This window comes from Phoca vitulina, unplaced genomic scaffold, assembly GCF_004348235.1.
Source record: "Phoca vitulina isolate PV1807 unplaced genomic scaffold, GSC_HSeal_1.0 scaffold20, whole genome shotgun sequence".
In the NCBI taxonomy this organism is placed as follows: Eukaryota; Metazoa; Chordata; class Mammalia; order Carnivora; family Phocidae; genus Phoca; species Phoca vitulina.
The window spans coordinates 10193407-10217347 of record NW_022589723.1 but is presented as its reverse complement, the minus strand read 5'-3'; the positions used below and the strand labels follow the sequence as shown (position 1 = coordinate 10217347).

Genomic DNA, 23941 nt, shown 5'->3' with positions numbered 1-23941 from the left:
CTCCCTCTCCCACTCCCCCTGCTTGTGTTCCCTCTCTCGCTGTGTGTGCCTCTCTGTCAAATAAATAAATAAGATCTTTTAAAAATAAATAAATAGTAAATAAATAAATAAATAAAAACCCTGAGTACCATTTACATTGCCTGAAGCACAAGTGCACAAAGAAAAAAAGCAGTGACAGATAAAGGATCTTTAGTAAGATACAGAGAAATCAGTCAAACTTTCAATACCTGAGTGTGAGCAGACTAAAATCTAGAGAAGCCCAAAGAGAAAACTAGACCTCACTCCCACCAATTACCCTCCAGAGCACTTCCGCAGAATAAGCAGCAGTGATGCAGGAAGCTGGCCTGAAAACCAAGAACTTGTACTCTCCCACAACTTAGATTCCAAGTTCCCGTCGCAGAGGAGTCCAATTCCACCCCTAACACATCTGAAACATGAAGCTAAAATTTATTAAAGTAAATCACCTAGATGAAGTGTACAAAAAAAAAAAAAGGTGTGTCAAATCTGTGGGACAACATCAAACGACCTAATATAGTACTAACTGCACTTCCTAAAAGGCATTTAGAAAGAAAGGAGAACATTTGGATAGAAAAATGAAAAAAATACCCCAAAAGTGAAAGATTTTAACCCACAGATCCAAGAATCTCAGCTAATACATAGGAGAATAAATAAAAAGAAAGTCAAACCTAGGCACATAAAGATCAGGCAGCCGAAAATTAAAGATCAAGAGAAAAGTCTTATAAACATCAGGAAAAAAGACACATTAGAGAAACAACAAGAACAGACTGACTACTCACAGGAAACAATGTAAGCCAGAAAACAATGGAATGATAGTATTGAAAGAGTACAGTATTGAAAGAGTCAACCTAATGTTCCAGATTACCAAAGAAGCCTTCAAAGATAGACAATTTTCAGACAGCTGAGAAAACTGAGACTGCACAAGAAATACTACCTCCTAAGATCAGAAACAAGATAAGAACTTAGTTAGCTCTCACAACTTAGACTCAATTGTACTAGAGGTTCCACCAGGTGATCAGGAAAGAAAAGTAAATAAAAAACACCCAGATTGAAAAGGACAAAGTAAAATATTCTATTCAGAAATTTTCAGATGACATGATCTTGTATACAGAAAATCCTAAGGAAACCACTAAAAACCTACTGGAACTAATAAATGAGTTTAGCAAGAGTATCCAAGATCAATATACACAAAAAATGTTATTTCTACAAATGAGAAGTATCAAAAATGAAAGAAAAAAATTCCATTTCCATTAAAAACAGCATCAATAAGAATAAAATAGTAATAAACTGAACCAAAAAAGTGTAAGACTTGTACACAGAAAATTACAGAACACTGTTGAAAGAAATTAAAGACAACCTAAATAAGACATACCCTACATTTATGTACTGTAACACTTAATATTGGTACAACAGCAATACTTCCTTATCAAGATCCCACCTGGGATTTTTGTAAAAAAATTCACAAGGTGATCTTAACATTACACATGAAAATGCAAGGACCTCTGGGGCGCCTGGGTGGCTCAGTCGGTTAAGCGACTGCCTTCGGCTCAGGTCATGATCCCAGGGTCCTGGGATCGAGCCCCGCATTGGGCTCCCTGCTCCGCGGGAAGCCTGCTTCTCCCTCTCCCACTCCCCCTGCTTGTGTTCCCTCTCTCGCTGTCTCTCTCTCTCTCTGTCAATTAAATAAATAAATAAAATCTTTAAAAAAAAAAAAAATGCAAGGACCTCAAAATAACCCAAAAAATCTTGAAAAATAGGAATGAAGTTCTCTAAAACTCGTATTTCACAATTTCAAAACTTACTACAAAGCTGTAGTCATCATAACAGTGTGATGATATTGGCATAAAGCAAACCAGAGATCAACTGAACATAATTCAGAGTTTAGTAATATACACCCACATTTCTATCAAATGATCTTCAATTGCCAAGAGTACCAAAACAATTAAGTGGAGAAAGAACAGGCTTACCTTATTCATAACAGCTAGAAAGTGGAAATAACTTTAATGTCTATCAACTAATATATAATGGATATATAAAATGTGCCATATCCACAGAAGATTATTTTTCAGCAATAAAAGAAACAATACAGGGGCACCTGGGTGGCTCAGTCATTAAGCGCCTGCCTTTGGCTCGGGTCATGATCCCAAAGTCCTGGGATCGGCCCCGCATCAGGCTCCCTGCTCAGCGGGAAGCCTGCTTCTCCCTCTCCCACCCCACCCCACCCCCACCGCTTGTGTTCCCTCTCTATCAAATAAATAAATAAAATCTTAAAAAAAAAATACAGATACAGATACACACTACAACATGGATGAACCCTGAAGAAGTCATGCTAAGTAGAAGACCACACATATTATATAACTCCATTTCTATGAATGTCCAAAACGGACAAATCCATAGTTGTGTATGGATGGGGTGGTGTTGAGGAGGGGATGTGGGAAAGTGAGGAGTGACTAACAGAGGGCAAGGGGTTCATCTTGGGGGTGACAAAAATGTCCTAAAAACATCTGTCGTCAGTGCTCATTTCGGTAGCACATATACTTTAAAAAAAAAAAAAAAAAAAACTGTGGTCATGGCTGCACAATTCTATGAGTACACTAAAAATCACTCAACTATACACTTTAAAAGGATAAATTTTAGGGGAACCTGGGTGGCTCAGTCTTTTAAGCATCCAACTCTTGATATCAGCTCAGATCTTAATCTCATGGTCATGAGTTCAAGCCCCACATTAGGCTCCACACTGGGCATGGAGCCTACTTAAAAAAAATAAAAATAAAAATAAATTTTAAAAAATAAAAGGGTGAATTTTATGACAATGAATTAATCTCAATTTTTAGAAAGTTAATAAATATATACTAAGGAAGTTCTTTGACTGGACAGGAACCAATACGAAAATGGATCCAAGAATGAATGAAAAATAAATATGTGAGCATTTATAACACTTTTTCTTAGATTTCATTAAGTGACTACTGTTTAAAGCAAATAAAATAATAATGTTTGGGGAATTTATAACACATGTACAAAGACATGAACTGTAAGGACTGTCCTTATAATTAGCTATACATGTACTGCTACAACTAACTGAATTCTACTTTATAAATTAAGGGTGCACATTATAATCTTTACAAGCACTGCAATGGATTGAACTGTGTCCCTCCCAAATTCCTATGTTGAAGTTCTAACCCCCAATGTGACTGTACATGGAGAAAGAGTCTTGAAGACATAAGTAAGGTTAAATGAGGTCATAAAGGTGGGGGTGGTCTCTCCCCACTCTACATGAAGACACAGCTCAGAGGCAGCTGTCTATAAGCCAGGATGAGAGCTTGCAACAGAAACAGAACCCTGCCAAAACCATTACCTTAGACTTTCCAGCTTCTAGAACTGTGAGAAAACTAATTTTCATTGTTTAAGCCACAGTCTATGGTATTTTGTTATACCAACCTAAGCAGACTAATACAACCACTTTTAAAAAAGAAAGAAAAAAGAGGCATAGCTAAAAAGGCAAGAGGCAATATAAATGTAATTTAAAAAACTCAATCCAAATGAAAACAAGGAAATATAACCGAAGAACACGAGAAAAGCAGAAAATATCAACATGGAATGCTTAAAAACTAGCCCTATCAGTGATAACATTAAATGTAAATGAACAAAACAATCCAGATAAAGGTCAATAGATTTTAACAGGGAACAAAGAAAAAAGTTCCAACTATAAGCTGCTTAAAAAAAAAACCACCACACAATTTAAATCCAATGACAGAAATAGATTCAAAGTGAAAGAAGGGAAAAAGATAAAACCATGTAACAGAAAATCAGAAGAAAGCCAAGGTGGCTCAATAACATCAAAGTACACTTTAAAATAAGTACTATCAGGGCGCCTAGGTGGCTCAGTCGGTTAAGCGTCTTGCCTTGGCTCATGTCATGATCCCAGGGTCCTGGGATCTAGTCCCGCATCGGGCTCTGCTCAGCAAGGAGTCAGCTTCTCCCTCCACCACTACCCCCGCCCCCCGCTCATGATCTCTCTCACTCTCTCCTTTCTCAAATAAATAAATAAAATCTTTTTAAAAAAATAAAATAAGGGGTGCCTGGGTGGCTCAGTCGGTTAAGCGTCTGCCTTCGGCTGAGGTCATGATCCCAGTGTCCTGGGACTGAGCCCCGCATCAGGCTCCCTGCTCCACGGGGAGCCTGCTTCTCCCTCTCCCTTTGCCTCTCCCCCTGCTTTTGCTCTCTCTCGCTATCTCTGTCACTATCTGTCTCTATCAAATAAAATATTTTTAAAAAAATAAAAATAAGTACCATCAAAGATAAAAAGGGACCTTATAAAAATTTTATGAACTCAATTCATCAAAAAGACAACAATCCTAAAAGTATATATACCTTATCATATACCTTCAAGATAGTTTAAGCAAAAGTTTATAGTACTACAAAGAAAAAGACAAGTCCGCTGACTCTGATGGGAGATTTTAACATACCTTTCTCAGTAACTGATAGAGGACATCGTATAGACAGACAAACTGAGAAAGAAATGAACAATAGTATCATACTTACCTGAGAAAACTACAGAACACTACATGCAGCAAATATGCAACACATACATTTTCAAGTGTGCATTTAGTATTAATCAAAACTGACCATATGACAATAAAGCAAAGTCACAATAAATTTCTATTTCAAAGGTTTTAAGTCACATGTTCTCTAACAATAGAATCAAGCTACAAATCAGTAACAAATGTCAGTGTAACAAACCAAAATTTGTAGAAGGCACCTAAACCAATGCTCAGAGGAAATTTTATACCTTTAAGTAAAAAGTCTAAAATCAATTATCTTAGTCAGGGGTGATAAATTTGTTCGCAAAGTGCTAGATGATAAAAATTTTAGGCTTTGAGGTCCATACAGTCTCTATTACAACTACTCAACCCTGCCACTGTAACATAAAAGCACAGACAATATATAAACAAATGAGCATAACTGTATTGCAACAAATGGACAATGTAATTTGAATACTATATAATTTTCACATGTGACAAAATATTACTCTTCTTTTATTCTTTTTCCCTACCTATTTAAAAATTTAAAAATCAGGGGCACCTGGGTGGCTCGGTCGTTAAGCGTCTGCCTTCAGTTAGGTCATGATCCCAGGGTCCTGGGATCGAGCCCCACGTCAGGCTCCCTGCTCTGCCAGAAGCCTACTTCTCCCTCTCCCACCACCCCTGCTTGTGTTCCCTCTCTCACTGTCTCTGTCCAATAAATAAATAAAATCTTTAAAATATATATATATATAAATCATTTTTAATTTGCAGGCCATGCAAAACAAATGGTGAGCTACGTATGGTCCACAGGTCTTAGTCTGCCAAGCCCTGTTCTAAAATAGGCAAATTAAAGCAAAAGTAAGAAGAAAGAAGAAATAAAGATGAGAGGAAACATAAAACAATGAAACAGGAAACAACAGAGAACTGAATTTGTGATCTGAAACCTGCCAACAAAGAAAACTCCAAGGCTTCCCTGATGAAGTCTATCAAACACATAATGAAAAAAATACTAATCTTGCACAAATCCAGAAAAATGCAGGTCAATGCAACAATCTACAACTTGTTTTATGAAGAAAGCATAACCCTGAAACCAACATATCAGAAATAAAACTACAAATATGAATTTACATTTAAAAACCCTCAACAAAATATTAGCAAATGAATCTGACAATATTAAAAAGGCTGTTATTATAACCCAGTAATATCTATCCCACGAGTGTAAAGCTGGTACAGCATTTACAGCCCTTATGTTAACTTTGTTCACAGACAGCACAATTGTGTGTGTAGAAAATCCAAAGAATTGAGCTCCTGGGTGGCTCAGTTGGTTAAGCGACTGCCTTCGGCTCAGGTCATGATCCCGGAGTCCCGGGATCGAGTCCCACATCGGGCTCCCCGCTCAGTGGGGAGTCTGCTTCTCCCTCTGACCCTCCCCCCGTCTTGTGCTCTCTCTCTCTCAAATAAATAAAAAAATAAAATCTTTTAAAAAAAAGAAAATCCAAAGAATTACAAACTAGTAAGTGAATTCAGCAAGGCAGTAAGATACAAAATCAATATATAAATATCAATTGTATTTCTATATGCTATCAAAGGTTGGAAGGTTACACTACTGGATTCCAAGATTTATTATATCCAGTATCATCAAAACCGAATGGTACTGGCAAAAGAATAAACTAGTAAGTGGAAAACTTAGTACAAGAGTAGATCCAACTATATATATAGTCACCTGATTTTCCAAAACATGACACATTTTAAAGGTCTTTCAAATAAATGATCGTAGCCACTAGATAGCTGCATGGAAAAATATGAGCCTTGACCTTCATCCTCACACCATACACAAAAACTAAGCCAGGATGGATTACAGACTTAAATGTGAAAGCTAAAACAAGTTCCCTCTTTCAAAAATTTCACTTAACTGGTGAAAAATAGATTTTTCTTTATGCTTTCTTTAAAAAGCTTTATTCAACCTAACTGTGCATCCATAGAAGAATGGATAAAGAAGATGTGGTAATATGGAAATGGAAATTTACTCAGCCATAAAAAAGAATGAAATCTTGCCATTTGCAAACAACATGGATGGACCTAAAGGGTATAATGGTAAGTGAAATAAGTCAATCAGAGAAAGATAAATACCATATGAAGCAACTCAAGCTGCTTCCATATCTTAGCTATTGTAAATAATGCAGCAATAAACACAGGGGTGCACATATGTTTTCAAATTAGAGTTTTCATTTTCTTTGGGTAAATATCCACTAGGGGAATTACTGGATATGATAATTCTATTTTAATTTTTTTAGGAACTCCACACTGTTTCCCAGAGTAGCTGCACTAGCCTACATTCCCATCAACAGTGCCAAGAGTTCCTTTTTCTCCACATCCTCACCAACACATTTCTTGGACCACTTCCTTACACCATACACAAAAATAAACTCAAAATAGATTAAAGACCTAAACATGAGACCTGAAACCAGAAAATTCCTAGAAGAAAACATAGGCAGTTATCTCTTGACATCAGCCATAGAAACATTTTTCTAGATATGTCTCCTTTGGTGAGGGAAACAGAAGCAAAAAAACTGACTACCCCAAAATAAAGAACTTTTGCAGAGCAAAGGAAATCATCAACAAAATAAAAAGACAACCTACTGAACAGGAGAAGATATTTGCAAACAATATGCCCCAGTAGGGGTTAATATCCAAAATATATAAAGACTTAAACAACTCAACACCAAAAAAATAAATAATCCAATTAAAAATGGGCAGAAGACATGAACATTTTTCCAAAGACCTACAGATGCCCAACAGACACATGAAAAGATGTTCAACCTCACTTATCATCAGGGATATGCAATCAAAAACCGTAGTATCGGGGCGCCTGGGTGGCTCAGTCGTTAAGCGTCTGCCTTCGGCTCAGGTCATGATCCCAGGGTCCTGGGATCGAGCCCCGCATCGGGCTCCCTGCTCCGCGGGAAGCCTGCTCCTCCCTCTCCCACTCCCCCTGCTTGTGTTCCCTCTCTCACTGTGTCTCTGTCAAATAAATAAAATCTTTAAAAAAAAAAAAAAAAAAAAAAACCGTAGTATCACCTCACACCTGTCAGAATGGCTAAAAACAAAAACACAAGAAATAAAATCCACCATTTTAAGTGACAATTCAAGGATTTTTAATAAATTTAGTTTCGCAATCCAGTTTCCTTTGTCTTTTTTATTTTTTTTAAGATTTTTTATTTATTTGACAGACACAGCAAGAGAGGGAACACAAGCAGGGGGAGTGGGAGAGGGAGAAGCAGGATTCCTGCTGAGCAGGGAGCCCAATGTGGGGCTCGAACCCAGGACCCTGGGATCATGACCTGAGCCGAAGGCAGACACTTAATGACTAAGCCACCCAGGCGCCCCTCCTTCATCCTTTTTAAAAGGTTAAGCAAAACAAGCCCTTTTTTTCTCCTCCCTATAATGTCAGTCTTTATATAAGTTCACAAAGAAATGCCATTCTATATCAAGTAATTGAAGATTCATTTAATTAAAATTCTCTCATTATCTTCACATTTCAAGACATTAACTCCCAAAATGTAGAAAAAAATCTGTATCTTCTTTTCATTTAACCACATGACCTGAATTTGTTTTCAGTAGCTGAGAACTTCCTAAAGCTAGATCTTGGCTGCTATTGCAATAATTGCTTTCACATTTTCCTGAGGAATTAAACTTGCTCTTAGAAAGATTCTCAGAAAGTATCTCTCCTTATCTTCCAAAAAAAACTTTATGCATAAAGCATGAAAATTTGTCTTGGCGGGAGGATTTTGCATACAACCCTGAATTTTCAGTTCTAAGAAGTCTATTCAAATGAGGTGAAAGATTATTTAAGCAAGAATACAAGCAAAACAAACAATTTGTATAACTTGAAGAAAAGGATCACTTTTTTGTTGATAGCACATAATCAATGCAACAAATAAATATGACATATACCAGTCACTCTGGTATATGCTTTAAGTGCGGGACACCTGGATGGCTCAGTCAGTTAAGTGTCTGCCTTCAGCTCAGGTCATGATCCCAGGGTCCTGGGATCGAGTCCTGCATAGGGCTCCTTGCTCAGCAGGGAGCCTGCTGCTCCCTCAGCCTGCAGCAACCCCTGCTTGTGCATGCACGCGCTCTCTCTCTGACAAACTAAATCTTTTCTAAAATAGATAAATAAAAACTCTAAGTGCTACGGATAAACTCATTCAGTCAGCACTAACTGAACATCTTACAATGTGCCAGTATATTTTCTTGGGCACAGGGATTACCAAAATAAATAAAGCACAGTCCCCTACACTCAAGGAACTTACAGACCAGTACAGGAGACAGACAAGGAGACAATACAATGTTATTTAACTTAATAAACACTACTGTAAAGATGTGTACAGATGGCTTCCATGAAACTGGTACTTATTTGATTAACCAAAAAAAAAAAAAATCCATTGGAAAAAGGGACTGTAGAATGCAAAAGAAAACAAAGAGTTCTCAGAAAATGAAATCTGATAGCTGCAATAAAAGTTTCAGTAAGTTATAAGTTAAATCAAGGAAACCTCATGTAAAATAAAGCAAAAGATAATGACAGAAGAAAAAAAAGACTATGTAAAATAATCAATCCAGGAGATGGAACAACCAAAAGAAAACTTTAAGTGGAAAATGTACCAGAATAATACTAAATATATTCCTAGAACTAAGGAACATGAATTTCTTGATTGAAAAATGCAGCACAAAAATAAGAACCATACCAAAGCTCATCACTGTGAAATTTCATAATATAAGGGGATCAACAACAAAAGATGTTAAGAGCTTCAAATGACCAAGAATCAAAAAGGCATCAAACTTCAACAGGCTGGCTAAGTCAGTAGAACATGTGACTCTTGACCTCAGCGTTGTCAGTTCAAGCCCTGCATTGGGTATAGAGCTTACTTTAAAAAAAAAAAAAAAAAAACCTTCTCAACAGGAAACTGGAACATATTTTCAAGCAAAGATACCGGACCAAATAAATTTATAACATATGAGGAAACATGTAACAAAGTTATTTTTCACCATGCAAGAAGAAAATTAAAAGGCTGAAAGGGGTGAAGCAGGTTGAAAGACTATTTCCATCCGAAGTGATTTTTTTTAAAGATTTATTTACTTGAGGGGCGCCTGGGTGGCTCAGGTGGTTACGCATCTGCCTTAAGCTCAGGTCATGATCTCCAGGTCCTGAGATGGAGCCCCACATCAGGCTCCCTGCTCAGCAGGGAGCCTGCCTCTCCCTCTTCCTCTGCCTCTCCCCACTACTCCTGCTCTCTCTCTCACTCTCTATCTCTGTCTCAAATGAATAAATAAATTAAAAAAAAATTATTGGGGCACCTGGGTGGCTCGGTCATTAAGCGTCTGCCTTCAGCTCGGGTCATGATCCCAGGGTCCTGGGTTCGAGCCCCACATTGGGCTCCCTGCTCAGCAGGAAGCCTGCTTCTCCCTCTCTCCCACTCCCCCTGCTTGTGTTCCCTCTCTCACTGTTGTCTCTCTCTGTCAAATAAAATCTTTAAAAAATAAAAAATAAAAATAAAAAAATTCTTAAAAAACAAAGATTTATTTACTTGAGAAAAAGAGAGAGCGCACACAAGCACAGAGGGAGAGGAAGAAGCAGACCCCCACTGTGTGGGGAGCCCAATGCAAGGCTCGATCCCAAGACCCTGGGATCAGACCTGAGTCAAAGGCAGACGCTTAAACTGACTGAGCCACAGAGGCACCCCTCCATCAGAAGTGATTTTATTTAAATATTCTAAAATTCTATGTTCCATACATCCTTTCTGAAGGAACTACTGAAAGATGTACTTGAGAAAAAAAAGAGAACACAGACAGCTTAAACTCAGCAACTCAGACAGCTTAAAATATAAGAAACAGGAGGACCTACATAAGGGAAAGGTAAATGTAGTCAGCAGGATGACAGCAAAGTGAAATCCCAAGGCAGCTTTGTATGGTCTTAGAGAACAACCAGTTCAGATTAGCAAAGGAAGATAAAGAGCAACTGAAGACAGTGTTCAGACGAGACAAAAAATTTTTACTTTAATTAGATGAAAGTATGTGTGTGAATAAACTGAGAAATTTCAAGTTTAACTGAAGAATTTGAAAAGAATTAACACTAGGCCTAAAGAAAACTAAGGAAAAGGAAAAAATGGCAATAATTACTAAAAAAATAATACAAGAAAATGTTATGGTATACCACTTGGCTCAACGGTATAGAAAATTTATATCGTAACATTCAAAATGGATATTTATTTTTGTGACAAATATACTGATAAAATGAGAAAAGAATAACAACTGAAAGATTTGGGTAACATGTAAAATGGTAATTAGCTGGCACTGTATATGATTTAGACAGAGGCAAATATCACAAGAAATGATTATAAGTGGAAAAACAAATATCCTCTAGGAAGAAATATAGGGGGTGAAGAGGAGTGAAGTAAGAGTGTATTTTTCACCATGTGGTTTTAGTTAAGCTTTTTAAATTATGTATATATATTCAGCTAATAAAGAATTTGTCTGGTCTTCCTCCAGTGTTCCTGGCACGGAGTTTCTAAAACACTTGGAAATTCCCAAGTGATAGAAATGTCTTTTGCTATTCATGAGCCCATTGGATCACATCTAAGATTATGCTAATGAGGTAACAACAGTGAGCTCCTAGATAGCTTCATGATGGGGGCTGGGCACTAGATAAACCAACTCTGTGATTAGAGGATTCGGACTACAAAGCAGCCTTACCTCCAAGGGAGGGAGGGGAGGCTGGAGATTAAGTTCAATCACCTAACCAATGATTTAATCAATCTCACCTACTTAATGAAACCTCAACTAAAAGTGGACACCAGAACTCGATGGAGCTTCCTACCTGGTGAACATATCAATATGCCAGGAGAGTGACATACCCTATGCCTCCTAGGGAAAAGGCATGGAGGCTTTACATTTGAGACCTTCCTGACCTCACATTGAGTCTCTTCATCTGGATGATTCATGATTCTAACCTGTATCCTTTATAATAAAACTGCTCTCGTAAGTATAGTCCTTTCTGAGTTCTCTTGAGTTATTCTAGTGAATTAGTAAACCTGAGGGTGTTCATGGGAACCTATGAATTCATAGCCACTTGGTAAAAAGTCCAAGTAGCTTGGAGACCCCACCTGAGGTTGGCATCTGAAGTAGGGGCAGTCTTCTTGGGGACCATGCCTCCAAACTTATGGAGTTAGTGTCAGAACTAAACTGCAGACTTTATCAGTTGGTGCTGAAACAAAATAGTACTACTTTCACTTAAAATTTTCTTTTATTTTAAGGCAATCAGTAGACCCTGAAGAATTAAAGAGAGAAGTAAAAGTCTGGGGTGCCTGGGTGGCTTAGTCGGTTAAGCGACTTTTAGTTTCAGCTTGGGTCATGATCTCAGGGTCGTCGGATCCAGCCCCATATTGGGCTCCACGCTGGGCGTGGAACCTGCTTGGGATTCTCTTTCTCCCTCTGCCCCCCCTCCCCGTGCATAGGCACTCCCTCTCTCTCTCAAAAAAATAAAAATCAAAAAAATCAAAAGTCTGACTTAAATAAGGGCAAAACTGGAGAAAAAGGCATTGCAGCATTCTACAAGAGTAATACACTAGATAAAGAGACAAGATAATAAATATATCAAAGTAGGTAAGAACCAACAATGACTAATTTTTTCTAAAAAAGGGGGGTGGCTCAGGACAGAGGTGGAGTAGGGAAGGACTGTAGGTGGAACCTAAAAGTCAGGCAATTACCATTACAAAGCTATACTAATTAAAACAATATTTTACCTAAGGGTAGACAAACTAATCAAAGGGGAAAAATGGTATCCAAGAACAGACCCTCACGTGTATAACTACCTGAGCACTCCCGATGGCCAATAAGTATATAAAAACGAATATAAAAACTTTACTAAAAGGTATACAAAATATACTAAAAGGTATATAAAAACTTTACTAATTAAAAAAAATGCAAATTAAAACCACATGCTCCTTTCACCCCTGCTATTCAACATAATACTGGAAGTTCTAGCTACAGCAATTAGGCAAGAAATAATATACATTCAAACTGAAAAAGGAATAATGCTACCTCTATTCATAGCTGACATGATCTTATATGTAGAAAACTCTAAAGAATACACACACAGGAAAAAAAATCAGTTAATAAACAAATGCAGCAAAACTACAAAATACAAAAGTCAAGAAGTATCAGCAATATTTCTATACTGAGCAATATACAATATAAAACAATTTTTTCTCAAAAAGAAAATTAAGAAAACCGTTCTATTTGCAATAGCATCAAAAAGAATAAAATACATAGAAATAGATTTAACCAAGGACGCAAAGACTTACACTGAATACTATACATTATTGCTGAAAGAAATTAAAGACCTGAATGGAAAGATACCCCATGTCCATGGATTGGAAAATATAATATTGTTAAGGTAACAACACTACCCAAAGCAACACAGAGATGCAGTGTAATCCTTATCAAAAATAAAACAATGGTCCTTTTTGCAGAAAAAGTGATACTAAAATTCAAATGGCATCTCAAGGGATCACAAATGGCCAATCTTGAAAAACAAGAACAAAGTTGGGAGGCTCCCACTTCTCAAACCCAAAACCTACTACAAAAGTTAAAGTAATCAAACCACTGGTACCAGATTAAGAACAGACATATACATATAGACCAGAACAGAACAGAGAGCCCAGAAATGAACCCCGACATATATGGTCAACTGATTTTCGACAAGAGTGCCAAGACCATTTATATAAAAAAGTCTTTTTAACAAACGGTGCTGGGAAAATTGGGTATACATATGCAGAACAATAAAATTGGCCCTTATAACACTCATAAACATACTCAAAATGAGAGCATCTGGCTGGCTCAGTTAGAGGAGCATGCAACTCTTGATCTCAGGGTCCTGAGTTCAAGCCCCAGGCTGGGTGTAGAGATTACTTAAATAAATAGAAACTTTAAAAAAATATGCAAAATGGATCAAAGGCCTAAATTTAAGAGCTAATTCTCAATAACTCTTAGTAGAAAACACATGGGAAAATGTTTATAACCTTGGATTTGGTACTGGTTCTTTAAACAGGACACCAAAAAAATAAATAAATAAACAGGACACCAAGAGGACAAACAGAAAAAAAAACAGAAAAATTATACTTCATCAAAATTAAAAACTTGCTTTTGTACAACAAAGGACACTATTAGAGTCAACTCACACAAAAAAGAAAAATATCTGCAAATCATTTACTTAATAATGGATTAACATCTATTATAAAGAACTGTCACAACTCAACAACAAAAAAACAATTTGAAAATGGGCAAAGGACTTAGATATTTCCCCAAAGAAGATACACAAATGGCCAATAAATACATGAAAAGATGTTCAACATCACTATTCATAAGGGAAATAGAAATCAAAACCACAGTGATACCACTTCATACCCATTAAATGATTAAATGACTATTAAAAAAATAATAATAGTAACAACTGTTGGCAAAGATGTGGAGAAATTGGACCCTTGTGCAGTGGGTGAGAATGTAAAGGAGTTTAGTCACTATGAAAAACAGTACGGTGGTTCCTCAAAAAATTAAAAATAGAATTACCACAAGATCCATATATTCCACTTCTGGAAAAATAACCAAAATAACTGAAAGCAGAGTCTTAAGAGATATTTGAATACAATGTTCATAGCAACATTATCCATAATAGCCAAAAGATAGAGGCAACCCAAGGGTCCACCAACAGATGAATGGAAAAACAAAATGTGGTATATACACAAAATGGAATATTATTCAGTCACAAAAAAGAATCAAGTACTGATACATGTTGCAACATGGATGAACTTTAAAGACATGCTATGTGACAGAAGCCAGACAGAAAAGGATAAATATTCTTTGATTCCATTTATATGAGGTATCTAGACTAGGTAAAACACAGACAGAAAGTAGAAGAGAAGTTACCAGGAGCAGAGATGAAGAGTTATCACTTAATGGGTATAAAGTATGTATTTAGGATGAAGAAAATGTCTAGAAATGGATAGTAGAGATGTTTACAAAAAACTGTAAAATGTACTTAATGCCATTCAACTGTACACTTAAAAACGGTTAAAATGGTAAACTTCATGTTATGTATATTTTACCGCAACTTTAAAAAACCCACAATAGGGATGCTTGGGTGGCTCAGTCAGTTAAGCATCTGCCTTCGGCTCAGGTCATGATCCTAGAGCTCTGGGATTGAGTCCAACATCCAGCTCCTTGCTCGTCGAGGAGAGTGTTTCTCCCTCGGCCTGCCTCTCCCCCTGCTTGTACTCTTGCTCTCTCTGACAAATAAATAAATAAAATCTTTAAAAAGGGGGGGGGGCTCCTGGGTGGCTCAGATGGTTAAGCATCTGCCTCGGCTCAGGACATGATCCTGGGATCAAGTCCCACATCCGGCTCCCTGCTCAGTAGGGAGTCTGCTTCTCCCTCCTCTGCTTTTCACCCTGCTGTGCTCTCACTCACTTGCTCTCTCAAATAAATAAATAAAATCTTAAAAAAAAAAAAAGTTTAAAATAAAAATTAAAAAAATTTAAAAACCCACAATACTTTGCCACTACACTCACCGGAATAGCTAAAATGAAAAAGAAAAAATACACTAAACCTGGTAGGGATGTTGAGCAACCTCAATTCTTACTGACTGTGGAAGAATAAGTTGATAAAACCATGTGAGGACTTATACTAATGCTAACCATATGGGGCACCTAGGTGGCTCAGCTGGTTAAGAGCCTGCCTTAGGCTCAGGTCATGATCCCAGGGTCCTGGGATCAAGCCACACGTACAACTCCCTGCTCAGTGGGGAGTCGACTTCTCCCTCTGCCTCTGCCCTTCCCCTCACTCATGCTCTCTCTCTCAAATAAATAAAATCTTTAAAAAAAACAAAAACACATATGTATACCCTATGATTAAGCAATTCCACTTCCAAGTATATGCTCCAAAGAAAGCACTCATATGTGAACCCAAATATGTGAATATCCATAACTGCACTATTTATAATGGTCACTGAAATAATTATAATGGAAACTATCCAGATGCCCATTACCATTAAAATAACTAAATTGTGGTTGACTTGGTGTCATGTGTAAAAAAAAAAAAAACAAAAACTAAATTGTGGTATTATCTAAAAAGTGAATACTGTAGATCAATGAGAATAAAGCAATCTACAACAATATGTAACAACATAGGTGAATCTCACAAACAATGTAAAGCTAAAAATGGCAGACAAAGAAGAATAAATACTGTATTATTCCTTTTACATTAAAAGAGGCAAAAATATCTAACATTAGAAGATAATGTTCATCCTATTGGGGAGGAAGGAAGGACAACAACTGAAAGAAGCCTTTAGAGGGGCTCCTGGTGTACTGATATATTTTTTTTTTGATATTAATGCTGGTTATATGATTATGTTCAAGTTGTGTAAATTCATCTAGCTGTACTGTATGTATGATATGTATCACATTCCAATTTAGTAAGTCACACAAAAATAAAGAGAAAATGAATGTTGAAACAGAGAAAAGGTAAAGAAAAAAAGTGTTAAAAAGTTAAATTTGGTGGCACTATGCAAGAGAGACTAAAGAGAGAAAAATAACGGATTCGCACTGCATTGTATCTGCCCTCAGCAGCTCATTCCTGCTGGGTGTTTAAAAGACAGTGCAATAGAAACTCAGTATCATGCATAGATTTAGCTTAAATGTAAGTAATTTCTAGTCATGGGGTGCCTGGGTGGCTCAATCAGTTAAGCGTCTGCCTTTGGCTCAGGTCATGATCCCAGCATCCTGGGATCGAGCCCTACATCGGGCTCCTTACTCTGCAGGGAGCCCGCTTCTCCCTCTCCTCCCCGCTTGGACTCTCTCACTGTCTCTCCTTCTCTCTCTCTCAAATAAATAAATAAAATCTTAAAAAAAAAAAAATGAAGGACTTTATTTGCCAAATAATGTCAGAATACTGGTAATAAGGATATAATACTGGTAATAAGGACATAAACAAGCTGATCAATCTGTTAAGTGGATCACACATGACCTTCAAGAGAACAAATACAGTAATGTGACCAGGAAAGACTGCAGGGGATATTAAGAAAAAAGTGAGAAAACTCAAGCAATGGGTGAAGATTATTCATTCAACAACACTAGCAGGGGGCACCTGGGTGGCTGAGTCGTTAAGCATCTGCCTTCGGCTTGGGTCATGATCCCAGGGTCCTGGGATCGAGCCCCGCATCGGGCTCCCTGCTCAGTGGGAAGCCTGCTTCTCCCTCTCCCACTCCCCCTGCTTGTGTTCCCTCTCTCGCTGTGTCTCTCTCTGTCAAATAAATAAAAATCTTTAAAAAAAAAAAAAAAAAACACTGACCATAAATAAGAGAAGGGAAGGGGGAGTAAATGATAATGGAAAAAGACAACTAAGAAAAAACTTTGTCGTGTCTTTAAAAAAAAAAAGAAGAAGAAGAAGAAGAAAAGCAAAGCAAAGAAAAAAAGAAATGGCAGAAGTAGAAAGAAACTAAAGATCCTGGAAAGAGAATAACGTAAAAGCACCATCTCTCACTAATAAGAAACTCTAATTTCCAAAGGATAAAATACTGTCCCCTAAAACTATGCTGAAATATATCATAATCTTAGACAGAAACATACCAAATTAAATGACAAGCTAAAGATTTACTGCTAATTACTCAAGGTAATGAAAAATCAAATCTGAGTGTTCACAAATGGTATTTTTAATATTCCAGAAGTTTCATTTCACTGACACTATTCAGGTTTTGGTTAAAGTACACAAATTCAAATATTTACTAACCAGCTATGGAATATCACTCTAGGATTGAGGAATCAGTACCAGGTAAAACAAATCCTTACTGTCACAAAGCTTATAAGCTAGTAAGAAAAGCAGAGTATATACTAGCCAACCCAATAAGATGATAGTTGGTGAATGCTATAAAAAACCCTAAAAGACCAAAACAGAGAAATCCACTAAAGATAAGATAATAGATCTAAAAAAAAATAAGTATGAGACTAGACCTGAACGATGAGGGAGTACCAACAGTATAATAATATGCAGAAACACTTAAGGCAGACGCAGAGGGAATGGACGCCTGGGTGGCTCAGTGGGTTAAGTGTCTGCCTTCAGCTCAGATCATGATCCCAGGGTCCCAGGATAGAGCCCCACATCAGGCTCCCTGCTCAGCGGGGAGCCTGCTTCTCCCTCTCCTGCTCCCCCCTGCTTGTGCTCTGTCAAATAAATAAATAAAATCTTTAAAAAAAAAAAAAAAAGCAAAGGGAATTTGAAGAGAAAGGGGGTGAACTGAGGTGGCTGAAATGTAGCACACTCAGAAAAGTATGGTACAAGATTACGTCCAAAGAGATAAGGCAAGGAGCCTTTAAAGTATAATAGTAAGCCACTGGGGGCGCCTGGGTGGCTGAGCCGTTAAGCGTCTGCCTTCGGCTCAGGTCATGATCCTTGGGTCCTGGGATCGAGCCCCACATTGTGCTCCCTGCTCTGCGGGAAGCCTGCTTCTCCCTCTCTTACTCCCCCTGCTTGTGTTCCCTCTCTCGCTGTGTCTCTCTCTGTCAAATAAATAAAATCTTCAAAAAAAAACAGTAAGCCACTGAAGGGTTTTAAGAGAAGAATGACATAATCTAATTCACATTTTTCAAAGAACATTCAGTCAGCTAAGTAGAGCATGGATTGCAGGGGGAAAAAGAGAAGCAACTGGGAAACCAGTTAGATGGTATGCAGTGGAAATGATGTTTTGGACCACCATGTTAGCAAAAGAGATAGTACAAGTCATTACGCTCATATACTAAGGGTGGAGATGTAAGTAGTTTTAAACTTTTGTTATCGAATTTGGCAATTAATCAAATTTTAAAACCTGTGTACCCTTCGATCCAGGCAGTTCCATTCCTATGAAATCCTTGTATTTGGAAAAGTGTCCAAGAACATGTGCATGAGAAATTTTACTGCTACCTTTGTTATAGCCAAACTGGAACAATCTCAAGGTCCATCAAGAGGCCTGATTAAATTCATTTTATGGATACCAAACGGCCCTTTGAAAACGCTTAACATAGGATGTTCACTGTTGCGATTAAAAAAGGATTCTAGGGTGGCTCAGTTGGTTAAGCATCTGCCTTCGGCTCAGGTCATGATCTCAGGGTCCTGGGATCAAGCCCCGCATCGGGCTCCCTGCTCAGCAGGGAGCCTGCTTCTCCCTCTCCCACTCCCCCTGCTTGTGTTCCCTCTCTCGCTGTGTCTCTGTCAAATAAATAAATAAAAATCTTACAAAAAAATAAAATAAATAAAAAGGGATTCTAGACTACAGAACACTATTTCACAAAACCATTTCATAGGGCGCCTGGGTGGCTCAGTTGGTTAGGCAACTGCCTTCAGCTCAGGTCATGATCCTGGAGTCCCGGTATCGAGTCCCGCATTGGGCTCCCTGCTCAGCGGGGGGTCTGCTTTTCCCTCTGACCCTCCCCCCTCTCATGCTCTATCTCATTCTCTCCCCCAAATAAATAAATAAAAAATCTTTATTAAAAAAAACCATTTCATCTATTTCTAATTTTGGTATTTGTGACTTCATCTTTTCTTTCCTATTAAGTCAGAGTGGTTCTTCTCTATAATAATGTCATTCTCACTCACTTGCATTCTGATGTGGGGAAAAAAAGGTAATGAATGCCTTTGGCTCATGATCCCAGGGTCCTACCTTTTCCCATTTCTTGGGAAAAAAATATATGTGCCAGTGATTCCAGGTACACCCATGTCAGTGTTCAATTAGCCAATCAAATGTAAAAACAAATAAAAACTATGCCATACTTGGAAAAGTTGAAGGATCTGTAAGTGTTTAGGTTGGAATTATGTAGAAGGTAATATCATTAAGGCAAGAGTTATTTTGGTTGGGGCCTAGAAAAGTTCCTGAAAACAGAAGATGGTCAGTCACATTTAGTTAATGCCTAAATAAAGGAGAAGAGAACTCTTGGCGGGATATAAAGAATTTTTTGTCCAAATGTTTAATGGACAGTCACGTCAAAGAGGGTATGGACTGATTCTGCCCTCTACAACTACAATTACCTTAAGAAGAAAAAGTAAAAGTGGGGGCAAACTTACAAAAGAGGGAGCACAAAGATAAAAAGACAAATTTCAACTTACACAAAATAAGCAGTGATCCATTAATGGAATTAGCTGCCTCAAAAATTTGTGAAACCAAAACAGATAAAAACAAAAAAGACTATGTGTTGACAAAGATGTGGAAGTAAGAGGAACTCCTGTACATTGTTGGTAGAAGTGTAAATTGGTATAATCATTTTTCTTTTAAAGATTTTATTTATTTATTTGAGAGAGAATGAGATAGAGAGAGAGCATGAGAGATGGGGAGGGTCAGAGGAGAAGCAGACTCCCTGCTGAGCAGGGAGCCAGATGCGGGACTCGATCCCGGGACTCCAGGATCATGACCTGAGCCGAAGGCAGTCGCTTAACCAACTGAGCCACCCAGGTGCCCCTGGTATAATCATTTTGAAAAATTCTGGCACTATCTATCTACTAAAACTAAAATACAGCAATTCTATGCCCCAGCAATGTAATCATATTCAGTGGACTGAGCAGAAAAGAACCAAGGAATTAAAATATATATGTATGATTTTTAAAAAACTTTTAAATCAACAAATAGGAGATTTGCAAACTTTTTCTGTAGAGAGGAAGACAGTAAATATTTTAAGACTATGCAGGCCTCATATAGTCCCTTTTAAATAGTCTTATGTACATACAAAACAGGCTGTAAGCCAGATATAGCCAACACCTGCCTAAAAATAATCTGAGCTCCTAAAACAAGCATTTGGAGACAAAGTTTGCATATAGCTAAATACCATTTTCACAACTGAAAATAATGCTATTTCTTGGAGCATGCACTTCAAGTTGTTCCTTTTTTTTTTCCTTTCAGTGACAGATTATGCATTTGTAAATCTGAACCATTTTCTCGATCCATTAAGATCAAAAACTCAACCACATTAACACCAAAAAACTGCTCTCTATGACAAAGAAATACACCTGACCCTTTCAGCTAACAAACAAACTCCTTCTCACCCTGGCCTCCAAGGTAATTTTAAAAATAAATTCTCCGGGTTACCTGGGTGGCTAAGTCAGCTAAACGTCCAACACGACACCCCTGATTTTGGCTCAGGTCATGATCTCAGGGTCCTGAGATCGAGAGCCCCATGTAAGGGACCCCCCCCCCTTAGCAGGTAGTCTGCTTGAGGATTCTCTCCTTCCCCCTCTGCCCATCCCCCCAACTCAGGCTCACAAGCACCCACGCACTCTCGCAGTCTAAAATAAATAAATAAATGTAATATGGGGCACCCGGGTGGCTCAGTCGTTAAAGCGTCTGCCTTCGGCTCAGGTCATGATCCCAGGGTCCTGGGATCGAGCCCCGCGTTGGGCTCCCTGCTCCTCAGGGAGCCTACTTCTCCCTCTCCCACTCCCCCTGCTTGTGTTCCCTCTCTCGCTGTGCCTTTCTCTGTCAAATAAATAAATAAAATCTTTTAAAAATAATAATAATAAAAAATAACAAATAAAAGTAATAAAAATAAATTCTCCATTATCTAAGGATAGATTAAACTCCTTCTGGATAATAAGCTTAAAAATACTGATAGTGAACTGTTCAAATTTTTTTTAATTGTGTTGGGTAATAAAGATGATTAGACTATGGTTGGAAAATCAATTATAGATGACATTCACTAGTTACAACTATTAAAAAAATACTACAATCTACACTGTCTGATACTAGTATAGCCAATTCTCTTATGGTTACTGTTTGGATGCAGTATCTTTTCCCATTATTTTTTCTTTCGACCAATTTCTCTCTCTCAACCTATAGTGTTTCTCTAGAAAACAGCATATAGTTGGATGTAGTTTTTTATCCAGTCTGACAATAACTCATTGAGTTTAGAGAAGAGTGCTTTTTTTGGGGGGGCGCCTGGGTGGCTCAGTCGTTAAGCATCTGCCTTTGGCTCAGGTCATGATCCCAGGATCCTGGGATTGAGCCCTGCATCGGACTCTCTGCTCGGCGGGAAGCCTGCTTCTCCGTCTCCCACTCCCCCTGTGTTCCCTCTCTTGCTGTCTCTCTCTGTCAAAAAATAAAATTAAAAAAAAAAAAAAATACTACAGTGATAAGCAAAAATTGAAAAGAGCACTCACTCCAAAAACGTCCTTTAGAAAAAGCGAAGCAGAGCGCCTGGGTGGCTCAGTTGGTTAAGCGACTGCCTTCGGCTCAGGTCATGATCCTGGAGTCCCGGGATCGAGTCCCGCATCGGGCTCCCTGCTCAGCAGGGAGTCTGCTTCTCTCTCTGACCCTCCCCCCTCTCATGCTCTATCTCATTCTCTCAAATAAATAAATAAATTCTTTAAAAAAAAGAAAAAGCGAAGCACTAACTTGTCCATAAACAAGTCAAGGGGAACTCATGCGCATGGGGATTCCAAACTCAAAGAACAGCAATAGTTAACGGGATACAAATTAAGTGAGAAAGAAAAGGAAAAGTACTGGGCTGGGATTTAGTTCTGCCGCACTTGTGTTCTAACATTCCAAATAAGGCAAGTTTCTGATTTCTAGTTCCACATGTAAGAAGCTTGGAAGTTGCCACTATGTCCTAAGCAAGTAAAATGCTAAACAGACTGAAAAATCAACTCTTCTTGGATCTGTAGGATAGGTGAAGACACAGTGCAAACTACTGAGATAGACAGGTGGAATACAAGGGGGTCCTGGCTTTAGTGCAGCAGAGACTAACAAGTAAAAACCATCTCAGGGGGGAGCCTGAGTGGCTCAGTTGGTTAAGCGACTGCCTTCAGCTCAGGTCATGATCCTGGAGTCCCAGGATCGAGTCCCGCATCAGGCTCCCTGCTCAGCGGGGAGTCTGCTTCTCCCTCTGAGATCCTCCTCCCTCTCATGCTATCTCTCATTCTTTCTATCTCAAATAAATAAATAAAATCTTTAAAAAAAAAAAAACCATCTCAGGAACCAGTGCCAGCCAGGGTAGAAAAACCTGAATTGTAAATGACAAATTGCTAGAGGCTCAGTTTTAGTAAGTGTGAAAGTTAAAAACTCCAGTGGAAAGAAGAGCTCCCTCACTTTTTATGAGTTTTATCCCCAGGAGCTAGACCAGGTTCTCACAGTAGATATCTCCTCATGGAAAACAAAAACAAAAACCAGCAGGGCAGGGGGAAGCACTCTGTTCGTAACAATGAGGCCTGACCTCTGGAGAAAGTAGTTAACAAGAGCCTAACCTGCTAGGGTTTTATCAGAGCCTAACTGCCCTAAGTGAACAGAAATATCCAAAAGCTGCTACTTTGAAAAGATCAATAAAATCAATAAGCCTCTAGGGGCAGCTGGCTGGCTCAGTAGGTAAAGCATGTGACTTCTGAATCTCAGGGTTGTGGGTTCAAGTCTCACCTTGGGTGCAGAGATTACTTAAAAATAGTATCTTTAAAAAAAAATCAATAAGCCTCTAGCCAGGCTTATAAAAAAAAAAGAGGACACAAATTAAATCAAATATATAGGGGTCCCTGGGTGGCTCAGTCGATCAAACATCCAACTCTTGGTTTGGGCTCAGGTCATGATATCAGGGTCCTGTGATCGAGCCCCATATCAGGCTCCGCGCTCAGCGCAATCTGCTTATCCCAATCCCTCCCTCTCTACTCCTTCTGCTAGCACATGCAGGCGTGCGTACACACACGCTTTCTCTCAAATAGAATCTTTAAAAAAAAAAAAAAGTATATAATGTGATAATGTTATCAGAAGGGATATCACTATAGATCCCATGGACATCAAGAAAATAATAAAGGAGGGACGCCTGGGTGGCTCAGCTGGTTGAGCATCTGCCTTTGGCTCAGGTCACAATCCTGGGGTCCTGGGATCAAGCCCCACATTGGGCTCCCTGCTCAGCAGAGAGCCTGCTTCTCCCTCTCCCTCTCCCTCTGCCCCTCCCCCCAGCTCGTGCTCTCTCTCTCTCTCTCCCCCCTCTATCTCAAAAACATATAATCTTTAAAAAAAAAAAGAAAAGAAAGAAAATAATAAAGGAATACTATCAACAATTCTTTGTCCATAAATTTGACAAACCAGATGAAACGGACAATTCCCTGAAAAAAACAAACTGCCAAAACTCACGCAAGAAACAGGCAATCACAATAGGGCTATATCTACTAAAAAAAACTGAATCAATAACTAATAACCTTCCAAAACAGAAAGCACCAGGCCCAGGTGGGTTCACTAGTGAGTTTGCCCAAACATTTAAGGAAGCAATTATATCAATTCTCTACAACCTTTCAAAAATTTAAGTAGAGAGAGTACTTCTTAACTCATTCTACAAAGCCAGCATTAC

General features: G+C 38.3%; 1 protein-coding gene and 1 non-coding gene across 10 annotated transcripts in view; one reads left to right on the top strand and one right to left on the bottom strand.

Annotated features, from left to right (window-relative positions):
• Window positions 1-23941, bottom strand: part of MGA (MAX dimerization protein MGA) — a 166550-nt gene that overhangs the window by 71843 nt on the left and 70766 nt on the right. The window lies entirely within an intron of this gene.
• Window positions 16192-16314, top strand: LOC116640853. The gene has a single exon (XR_004301082.1). It is a non-coding gene; the product is annotated as a small nucleolar RNA SNORA8 (small nucleolar RNA).